Source organism: Pseudorca crassidens, chromosome X (assembly GCF_039906515.1).
Source record: "Pseudorca crassidens isolate mPseCra1 chromosome X, mPseCra1.hap1, whole genome shotgun sequence".
Taxonomy (NCBI): domain Eukaryota; kingdom Metazoa; phylum Chordata; class Mammalia; order Artiodactyla; family Delphinidae; genus Pseudorca; species Pseudorca crassidens.
Window position 1 is genome coordinate 19,666,540 of NC_090317.1, and position 12,131 is coordinate 19,678,670.

Here is a 12,131-nt window from a genome sequence, read left to right on the forward strand (position 1 = left end):
GTTAACCTATAGAATAAATAAAGTGCAAGCTCCTTAATATAGCATAGCAATCTTCCCATAATTTGGCCTTCTGCTTTCTTTTCAAGTTTTATATTTTGCTAAAACACTTCCCACACCCTCTGCTGTGGGAATTGAATTGGCAGTACCTGGAAGTACAGCAAACTGGGTTTTATACCTCTGTACCTGTTCACATTGCATCCACTAAAATGGTCCTTCTTTATCCAACTGGCAAACTATTCCTCTCTCAAGACTCTACTAGAAGTGTCATCTCTTCTATTAAATATTTCCTGACTGCCAAGTTAGAACTGGTCTCTGTAACTTGTACAAATACGGATTGCAGTATCTGTAGCACTTCACTATGCTTATTTACTCCCCAACTCAAATGTGAGCCTCTCAAAGGCAAGAAAATGACTTACCTGGATTGTATTCCTAACATACGGTAGCCACTTTTTAAATCTTTATGGAATGAATGACCCCAGGCCTTCTGTTAGCAAGTCATTCAACACCAGCACTAACATAAAAAGCAGTCCTCTGAATTGTGCATGACCCATACATAGAAGCAAGTTACTACATTTTTAGTCTGTAGAAAAGCTCCCTGAGTCTCACTCTTACATCTTGTGGAGATTTCCTCATACACCCAGCAGGTCATGAGAGTGGTTACACAGATCCTCATGGCAGACTTTTTTTTTGATCATTAATGCCATCTTACAGTGCCTGTGCTTTTAGAATCCAAATGGGGACTCAAAACCTATCTTCCAATAAACATACTTTAAAAAATTCTCCTAAGGCCTTTAGTATTATTAGTGATAGAATGATGACCTAAATAGGTGTTGGTGAACTGCCCTTGGAATGTTGCTATCCTGTCTCAGTGGGGAAAACGTGCTCAGAGTTCCAAGCTGATGACTTATGAGTTAACTTTTGGACATAACTCATTCCTAAGTTTGAGGCTGTCTCTACTTAAAATATATCAAGCATAGGTCAGAGGAACTGGAATAGGAGTCAACCAGATTAAGAGTAAAGCCATAAAAGTGAGAGCCAAAGGGAAATATGATATTACTGTGTTTCTAAAATTAGAGAATGGTCTGGTGAGGCTCCTCATTGCACACCCTGGAGAAAATGATGCATAAATGAAATTGATTTTAGGAAACAAAGACTAGGAGTATTTGGAAGCTTTTAGAAAATAGCAATAATATCTACATTTATTGAACGCTTACTATGTGCTAGGAACTGCTCTAAGAACTTTAAATAGACTATCAATTTCATTTTCCAATGGCACAATAAGAAGGGTACTATTATTATCTTTATTTTATGGGTGGGGAACTTTATTTTATCTTTATTTTATGGGTGGGGAACACAGAGCAGTTATTTGCCAAAGATGCCATAGCTAATAAATAGTGGAGCTTAAATTTGAACCAAAGCTTTCTGAATCCATTGCCCACAATCCAAATAGCTTCAATTATATACATGGAACCACCAACAAAGTGCAGTGTGGAATATAATTACATTATATTATACCTTTATAATATATTTTATATAATTTATATATTTACTTTAAATTTATTTTATTTAATTTTTATTAAATATTTAATTTAATTTACTATTAATTAATTTATATAAATAATATATATTTATATATATTACACATAATATATCTAAATATATGTATACATGTATATATATAATTTGTCAGATAATATACCTTCAGAATAATCAACCTTTAGAAAGTGAAGAAAAAGGCTAAGGATAGAAAATATTGTGACCAGATAGTCATCTACCCAAGAGAAGGCTCTGGGAATAAAGGAAATTTTAGAAGCAAGACATAACTACCTTCTGAATGTGCTATGGCAGAAGGTTTCTGGAGTCAACCAACTTAAGATGAGAAAAAGAATCAACAAGTTACCATAATACAAAGTGTAAAATAAATGTTGCTTGACAACGATAGAAACTGCATATGGCATCTTATTAAATTGGGAAAAATGAGAAAAATAATCACAATCTTGGCCATGAACACTTTTGAGTAGAGCAGAAATGCTGAAGCTCGTGAATGTGTATGAGAAGTGGGAGTAGAAATGGCCAGAGGGTCACTAAAGCACACCATGGAAAAGAAGGCAGAGAAATAGAAGAAGGCAAAAGAATAACAATTTCAGTTTAGACATTTTTATAAGAAATTGGGGCTTCCCTGGTGGCGCAGTGGTTGAGAGTCCGCCTGCCAATGCAGGGGACATGGGTTTGTGCCCCGGTCCGGGAAGATCCCACATGCCGCGGAGCGGCTGGGCCCGTGAGCCATGGCCGCTGAGCCTGCGCGTCCGGAGCCTGTGCTCTGCAACGCGAGAGGCCGCAACAGTGAGAGGCCCGCGTACTGCAAAAAAAAAAAAAAAAAAGAAATTGATATGATGGAAATTTAATGTTTTCAGAAACAAATGTTGGTTGAGAAAATATTTATTAATATGTATAATTTGCAAACTATTTTAAAATAAGAAATTATAAGTATAAACTAGAATAATTTATTTAAAAACACTTTTTAAATGATAAAGTGTTTTACAAACAAAAGATATTTCTTGGCATGAGATATTATCACCTAAATGTGGGAAGTGAGAGGTCATTTGTCTATTAGGTTCAAAATTGGGTCAGACATCTATAAAATGTGATGTGAGGAGCAAATGCTATATTATGGTTGCATAACCACTGTCCTATATATGAATTCTATCTATCTTGTGTGGCAAATACAAAGATGTTTGGTTGCAAAAATCTTGTGGTTTATATCCCAGAAGAGAAACTTCTTCCTGATGGGCTACTATGGCTGTAGCAGTCACCTTTGCCTACCTACTACTATTATTCTCTTTGTGAACTATTTTGCACACATTCATGGCTTTAGCTCTTAATATGGCTTGACAAAATGTTAACATTCACGGTAGACTTGATGAGTGCCTAGTGATGACCACGGAAAGAATGCTCGCTAAGATTTTCGTTGTTGTTGTTTGTTTTTAAAAACATAAATTGAAATTTTATGGGCTGAGTTTCCATTTTTATTCTTGCACATTGGAGAGGCTTATAAAGAGAGCCATTAGGATTTTTCATTTCCTTTGGCTAACTTCCTAAGTGCACCGTTTACATCCTTATTTCTCAGAGTATAAATGAGGGCATTTAACATGGGGGTAACTGCTTCATAAAATATTGAGATGACTTTGTCTTCTTCCTGATATTCCTTTGACTGAGGTTTCAGGTACATTTAGATGACTGTCCCATAAAATACAGTGACCACAGTTACATGGGATCCACAAGTGGAGAAGGTGTTAAGTCTGGCCTCCGCAGAACGGATCTTCAGCATGGCAACAACAGTGCAAAAGTAGGAAATGAGGATGAAGGTGAATGGCAGAGGCAGTGTGAACACACTGATAACCAGACCCAGAATTAGACTGACAGGGGTGTCTGAGCAGACAAGCTTCAGCAGGGCCTGAATCTCACAGGTAAAATGGTTGATGATATTATGCCCACAATAACGAGCAGGGATTGCAATGATTGGTGTGACTGCTACTAAGAAGGCACTGGCCCAGGTTTCCAAGGCCAACTGTATGCAAACCCGGTTGTTCATAATGATGGTGTAACGCAGGGGATTGGAGATTGCAACAAACCTGCCATAAGCCATGATAGCAAGGAGACACTGTCATCCCCAGAAAGAGGGATGTGGTCATCTGGGCATAACAGCTGGTATAGGAAATGATGCAGAAGTCCCTGAAGCATTGGGCCAACATATATGGCTCCGAGCTAGTGGAGTAACAGATATCAAGGAAGGATAAATTACTGAGAAGAAAATACGTAGGGGTATGAAGTCGAGAATCCCATCTCACTACAACAACAATAGGTTGTTCCCAAACATTGTGACCAGCTGGAAAAACAGCAGTCCTAAGAAGAAGGCAGCCTGGATTTGAGGCTGTTGGGAAAATCCAACAAGGATGAATTCAGTCCCCTCAGAGGCATTGCCTCTCTTTAGACTGCCCATTTAATTGTCTCAAGTACTAGGAAAGAAGACAAAACATAATGTCACCCACATGAGGAAAATAAGAAGAGTAGCATCTCAATAGCCTGTTAAGAATTCCTGTTCTGCAGCTCTGATTATTGTGTGTCATTTGTTTTACTGGGTTAGACTCAGCTGTTCAAGTATCCAATGGTGGAAATATAGGTTTTCTCTTTGCTTTCCTGTCTTGTAGAACCGTATATCAGGAAAGGCTTATTAAGTTGTTTGGACTGTTAGATACTTATATTTGATTAAGTAAGACAATCATTAACAGTGGGTTAAACAGAATTATTACTCTCATAAAGGGGCGTAGCTAGATGATTGACTTTATTCTTGACCAAAAAAAAAAGAGGCAAATATGCTACATCTCCCCACCTAAAATGCTCGTTTATAGTCGAATTTATTTAAGCTGGTTCATTAATTAGCAAGTAATAATTTTTTTTTACAACTGGATCATTGAGCTTAAACTTGAAAATTATTACTTGGAATATTACTCAGCAAGTAATAAGTTTTAAGTTTAAGCTCAATGATCCAGTTGTGAATGCTTGAAATACTTCAAATACTTCTTTGCTTTTCAACCTTTTTTTTTTTTGGTTGTTGTTCTTATATGTCATATTAAAACCACCTATGCATGTTAAATTAGACAGTGTATATGTAGCTAAAGCTATCAGTCAATTCAATGGAAAAACATCACTAGCCAAAATGACATGAAATAAACCAAGCAACTGGTGGATTTATTGAAATCTCACTCTGTTTAATTGTTCTGACATCCGTTTTCAAATGACAGAAACTTACTATGTGCAGATCCTCCCATCTCCGTATAGTTCCAAACAAGAGCTTAAAGGGTGATGGGAAAATCTTATTAGATAAAAGGATTTCATGAAGACAACAGTTACCAGAAATTGTGAAGAGGGACAAGGCAAATTTTGGAATGCATGTTTCCAGAAGTGTTTAAAAATAAAAGAAAGGAAAAGACAGAGCCCTGTCAGTTTTATATGCTTTCAGTAGGGAGTAAAACAGATGACCCATTGAAGACTCCTTTGGCTTTAAGTGGCATGGACATATATACACTACCAAATATAAAATAGCTAGTGGGAAGCAGCCGCATAGCACAGGGAGATCAGCTCGGTGCTTTGTGACCACCTAGAGGGGTGGGATAGGGAGGGTGGGAGGGAGGGAGACGCAAGAGGGAAGAAATATGGGGATATATGTATATGTATAGCTGATTCACTTTGTTATAAAGCAGAAACTAACACATTGTAAAGCAATTATTCTCCAATAAAGATGTTAAAAAAAAGATTTCTTATTTAGACACAGAATCAAATCTCTCCTTATTGTATAGTTATATTAGTGCTGCATATAATTAGGTAATTCTTCATGCTTAATAGGCAGAATGTTGAAATACAGATCAAAAGCAAGGGAGTCAGCTGGATCAAAGTCTAAATTCTGGTTCAGCCTCTAACAAGCTGCATAATCTTGAGAAATTCAGTTTTCTCATACGTGAAATGGGAATGTCACCTAGCCTCTGGCAGGACTGTTCCAAGAATTAGATAAGATTATTTCTATAAAGAACCTAACACAGTGCCTGGCACAATTATACCACCCAAGAAACTTTAGCTCCCTTCCCACTTTCACACCCCACATAGACCTTTCCTTCAGCTTAGATTTCATCCTTGTAAACATGTGCCGAAATGTTATTTCATCCTACCTTTCCTTGTAAGGTTATCATGTTACCAGAAACAATACCATCTGAAGTTTTCAGTTTGAGTAACAACTAAAGAAAGGTTGACTGTGTAAGTCATTAAAATTTGTTCCTGATGGTAGGTGGGAAAAGACATATAAAGAGATGAAAATTATTCACTGACTTAGGGCTGGAGGACAGTAACAGAGAAGTGCACCTCATTCATAACAGAAGCATTTTGCAGTTGGCGACACCCCCACAAATGACTAATCTCCAAGAAGAAATTTGATTCCTTCAACTGCAAGGAAAAGAGGTTTAACACAGGCAGCTGTGGTGATAAATCTTCCTATCGGTTGTGGTTATGAGGTTGGAAAATCTTGAGTTAACTGTGCTGGTGAATCGTGCACATTTATTTCTACTTGTTAAATATCTTTTTCTTTTATTTACACAGAGTTGGCTTGTAATAAGGCTACCATGAAAGGTTGGTGTCTAAAAAACAATAAAAAAATTCATTTTCTAGCCTTATAATAATAATATAGTTGCCAGTTCACGACATGCAGTTTTTCTTTGCCTGTGCAAATATTAGAATGATATTTCTTCTAGAGGTGTCCAAAATTCTGTTACTTTGTTCCCAGCCACAGAAAAATAAATTGAGGAGATGTCCTTTCTGAATACATTGAGATATTTTTAAAGTATTGGTGTTTGCCAAAAGTGTATAGTCTACTTACAGACCAAAAATATTTAGGTAGTATTAAAAGAAGCCACACTTCAAATGCAAGAAGGAACTTTGGAAATTTGGATAATCTTGTGGTGGGTTTAAGAACTTATAACCTCAGACTTGAAGAACAGTTTCCACTTTGGGGATTTAGGAGATATCCCTGCTTTGTAATTAAGTGGCCTAATGCAAATAGGGAGAGAGAAAACGAATAAGGAGGAGGAGACATCTGCTATATTTAGCTCATTAAAATAATGTTCACTTTCCTCCTAACTTGGTTAATGAGCATTTCAGTGACTGTTCCCTATAGCAATGATTCTGGTCAGTAAATATGGTGGTGGTTGGGAACCAGGGCTGGTTTTCCTCAAGGAGAAGCTTTCTTCTGTTTGGGCAGTTCTTCATTTACTTTCTCTTCTGATAGCAAGTTAAATGTTCAGGTAGTGCTATTAAGAATTTATATTGAGGAAATTTGGGGATTAAAATGTACATCATAGTATGATTGTATAACTTAATTTTGTGTTTACTGGGTCTTCCAAAGATATGCTATGTTTGTCAATCCAATTCTCTCCCAAGTATGATTGTGAGTTCAACTTTTATTTAGTTTTGTTTTTAACTTGAGGGACTTTTGACCCTGTATAATGGAAGTAAGTCTGAGTGTACATTTTGGAAGCTGTGAGCTCCTTGATTTAGCGACCATATCTGAGTCATCTCCGTTTTCTTTGGAACTCTACCTTGCACAGAGGAAACTCTTGAAAGATTTTGCTGAAATAAAAGCTCTTGATGTCACTTTCACTAAGTGGATTTTTCCATTCAGGTATTTTTATATTGCATTTAATCATACTATCTGTTTTTGGCTATCTGACCCTGAACAATTTTTTTCCTGAAGTTTTTACTTGTCAATTTCTTGGTGCAAAAAAATGTATTGATTGATAGAGCAGTGCTCTGTAGAAAGACAACAGAAAAGGAGAACTTTCACCCAGATAGTCACTTCATATCAGGCTTTTGTGGGTCACTCCTTCCACAGAGGGTTGATGGTAAGGTTCTGCTTATGTGAGATACCCATTCCTCAAGAATTTTCTGTGTGATTCTATCCTAGGGACCTTCTCACACCCATATATAAAAAAATATATTAAACCTATGTGGAAATTCACAAAATGTGAAGGAGAATAAGATGATGAACATTTGTAGTAGCGTACAAATTGAAAGAAACTGCAGTTTCATCAGGGAAATAGTTCATGGAGGACATGGTTGATGCTTCCCTAATGAAGATTACAGAACTGGCATAGAGGCAAGCTACAGTAGGAATGGAAAGCTTCAGCTGTCCAGGCATTTGATGGAAGTCTCAGTCTGGTAAAAGCAAGGCATCTTATAAATTTGGTATTTGCCTTGCTGACAATTTCATTTCTCAGAAGGTTAAAGAAGCATTGAGGGGAAATGATGCTGTGGACTTAATTATGATGGAATGGACCAGAATCTTGGGAGAAAATAACCATATCATCTGGGAGTTCATAATAGAAAGAAAGTCTATAGCCAATATTTCCAAAAGGGAAGTTGGCTATGAGACCATAGATATCTTTTCTCTCAATCTTTTAATTTCAAATTTCTTAAAGGCTCTGATGATAGTTTGACCAGAGGCAGAGAATCATGAGATTTAAGGTGAAAATAGACCTTTTCCACTTCAAGAGCACAGCACACAACATGCAAACAGCCCAGACTCAGATCTCCTGGGTGTAGAGTACTTACGTAGCAATCTCATAAGGCCTAATTGACAGCAGCTTTCTTGCCTTGTAGTCAGATTCTACTAGACCCATCCCTATAGTGTCCTGATCTGTGTGGCCTAATCTGAAAGTTTACTAAGTACCTGGATTTTATTTATCTTGTGGATATTTTTCTCAGAGCTTTTTGGTGTGTCTATGAGAGAATTCAATATAGGCTTTATAGTCAGGCAGAATCATTCATTTGTCCATTCAACAAATATTTATTGAGTTCATACCATGTGTCCAGTTCTGTTAAAGTTGCTGAGGATACAACAATGAACCAGAAGAGACAAGGCTTACCTTCTTATTTGACTTATACTCTATTGGGATGATAGTGAGAACAAGAAGTAGCAAATAAAGCAATTGATATAGTAATAACGGTTATGAAAGAAACAGAGTGATATGAAAGAGAGTGCTGTAACAAGATTGTTATTATACAATAAATGTTAGCTTTCAAGGAAGGTAATGTTTGAGTTGAGATCAAAAGGACACAAAGGCTCTTGCCTTCCAAGATGGCCCACACTCTGTCTATGGAGCGTGTATCTCCCTGAATAAACCTTCTTTCACTTTACTACGTCTTGCTCTTGAATCCTTGCCTGCACAAAGCCAAGAACCCACACTGGGCGGCCATCCCAGGGACTCAGACATGACTTGGGATGTGACCATCCTCTGGCACCCCACTCTCTTTCCTGCAACATCTTTTCTGGCACCCAATGCGGGGCCTCCAAGGCCATAATCTCGATCCGCCTATTGGGCTATGGCTCCCCTCTGAAGGGTGGCTGGGCCTTATCCTGAGCCATGGAGATTCAAGTAGCCCGTTAAGTGGCAGCTGACGTCGCCTGCAGGATCTGGCAGAGACCAGTTCTCTGGCCGCGAAGAAGCGCACTGAGGCCAAGGCTTTTTCCTCTCAGTCTTTCTCATTCTCCTACTGCTCTATCTCTTTGGGCTTGAAAACATCCACCCAGACGACCACCAAACATCCAAATTAAGACTGCGCGGCAAGTAATTGACAACTTGGTTGGGTCTAAAGAACTCCTGCCAGGGGGCTTATCTGGTGGCGCAGTGGTTGAGAGTCCGCCTGCCGATGCAGGGGACACGGGTTCGTGCCCCGATCCGGGAAGATCCCACATGCCGCGGAGCGGCTGGGCCCGTGAGCCATGGCCGCTGAGCCTGCGCGTCCGGAGCCTGTGCTCCGCAACGGGAGAGGCCACGACAGTGAGAGGCCCGCGCACCGCGATGAGGAGTGGCCCCCGCTCGCCGCACCTAGAGAAAGCCCTCGCACAGAAACGAAGACCCAGCACAGCAAAAATAAAAAAATAAAATAAACAAAAGAACACAAAGGAACTATGTGAAAATTTAGGTGAAGAGAGTTCCAGGGAGAGGGAACAGCAAGTGCTAAGACTCTAGGGCAAGAACAGGTTTAACTGTTTGCTGAATAGATAGCAGATAAGTGTGGCTGAAGCATAGTGTAGGGTAACCAATCATCCTGGCTTGTCCCAAACTTGCTTGGTTTTACCACTTGAAAGTCTCACGTCCTAGGAAACCCTTCAAACCCTGTGTGGGACTTAGTATTACCGTAGAAACTCACTAATGACACTAACCTCACGGAGTATTTTTTTCCAAGTTAAGCATTCTGTAGTCCTTCCATCTCAACTTAGATGATATAGTTAGTTCTAAGACCTCTCAATCACAAACCCAGTACTACTCCTGAGAATATACTTGATTTTTTCCCCCGTGTACTCTTGAAGAGTGGCCCTTTGAACCAGACACCCTTCTGAAAACATGGGATGACCAATGTCCATTATGGAGAAACTACAGATTGTGGCAGCATTCTTCTAATAAGTCATCCTAGGATAGCCAGCTATTTTTAGTAGTATTATGCTTAGCAAGGAAGTAAGTCCACTAGCCCTGATTTTTCCACACAAACTACTCTCAAACCAGTTAGTCCACTTCCTGTAACTGTAAAGCTGATTTTCTTTCAACCTCAAGGCTCAACTTGACCATTTGCTAAGCAATGCTCATTCTTGTTCAGTTTAGCTCAGAATTCCCTTCCTTTTGAGGTCTTTTTGAATGCTAATTCTGGTATCTGAAACTTTACCTAAGCACTTCTTACTTTCTTTGTGTCATCAAAAATTTGACAAATGTGCCTTCTGGGTTTTTATCGAGATCATTTGATTAAAATGTTGGACAAAACATGGCCCTGGGCATGTCACTGGAGACCTTCCAACATAGCATTAATTCATTAATCAATACGTTAGGAAAATTTTGTTTAAGCAGATACTAAATTTTAAAACTTCAGGTATACTCTGTTGCTCATGATTTGGGATATGGCATGTAATCATGAAGCGAAAATATTGCCTGAAGATAAAGCCCCTTTTATTCGTCCTTGCAGATTACTGGGAATAATGGATGATAAGATTGGAAATGAGGCTGGAACAGCTGGAGAACAGTCGGCAAATCTAGCATGGAGAAAAAGAGCCCTTAAAGCTGATTCAGAGGTCTTACAATTTGGGAAAGACCAGAAGAGGAGGGGGCTTGAGTATAAATGAAGAGTTAAATGTCTTAGACAGTTACTGAATTCTTTTTTTGTAATGATGCTACAGTCATAGAAAATATATAAATGACTGGGTGTGATTGTGTTCCAATGAAACTTCAATTACAAAAACACATGGTGAGCCAGGTTTGACTGGCAGGGTGTAGTTTGCCAACATCAGCTTAGATGATCCAGAATCACCCTTATAGAAATATCCTCATACACAGTCCAGGAATATACAGTTTTCCCCGACCTTCCTTCTCTATGTTAATCTCTTTTATTACTAAGCTTCAACACTGTAGGTTGGGATTTCTTTAACTCCCTTTTATCTTGGCTTCCTTTCAGGATTATTTCTTCCAACTTTTTTCTTTTATGATCTAGAACAGGGGTTGGCTAAGTTTTTCTGTCATCAGGAATATTTTAGATTTTGGAGGCCATAGGTCTCTGTTGCAACTGCTCACCTCTATCATTGTAGCACAAAAGTAGCTACAGGGATTATGAAAAAGAATGGGCATGGTTGTACTGTAATAAAACTTTACCTACAAAAACAGGCAGTGGGCCGGTTTGGGCTCTCATGCTGCAGTTTTGCCAACTGCTGGTCTAGAAGGGATGGTGATTATTCTTGAAATCCTATCCAATAGCCTAGCTGCTACCTTGCATTTGCTTTTTGCATTATACTAATTGGAGATTACCTGTGCCCTACAGGTCACTGCAAATAGTAGTCCCTCAGGCATCTGGAGGTCTTGTGTCCTGTGGCTAACAGCACTAATTTGTGGTCGTCTGTGCCCTCTGAATCCCTCATAGAACTAAGGCCTGGAAACATGCCGTTGATCTCACAGTCCCCAGGCTCAGAATCCTCTGAGAAGGCTGCTTTTAAACCTACCAGTTTTCATATCCCCTGTCCCTGGAGTGAAATGTCTGCCAATCTAATTATGAGGTGATAGCAATTAGCAGGAATTAGCACCCCTCATGTAAAAGTTCAGATTCCTTTCACTGAAACTAATTCATATCCAGAGCATTGGCAGCCCTTTACCAAAGCAGTCTAATCTCCTTTTGCACCAGAGGTTATGAGCATCCTTGGATGACTGAAGCCACTGTTGGCAACGGGCAGTTGGGTAGAGCAAATGACTGAGAAGAGAAACTAGAGCAGGGCAAGGGGGTCCCTGTAAGACGACGAGTCCAAATGACTGTTCCATCTAAAAGAGAGTGGAAGTCTAGTAAGCATATCCATTGCTTATGTAAAACCACGTTTCCTACTTGACTCTAGAATGAGTGCCAGGTTTTCAAATGCATAGAATTCTTATTTTACTGAAATTCTAGAGTAATTGAAAAATGGAATTCTATGTCTGCCAAATCTCAAGTCAAGGAACAGCTTACTCTAGATGTCCTGTGGCCAGATTTCTTGTCCTGGTTGTGCCGGAACACCCGGG

At 39.0% G+C, this 12,131-nt stretch overlaps 1 pseudogene; it reads right to left on the bottom strand.

The window, feature by feature from the left end:
• Positions 1-3,064: 3,064 nt before the first annotated feature.
• LOC137216569 (olfactory receptor 13H1-like) overlaps positions 3,065-12,131 on the bottom strand; it is a 34,725-nt pseudogene continuing 25,658 nt past the window's right edge.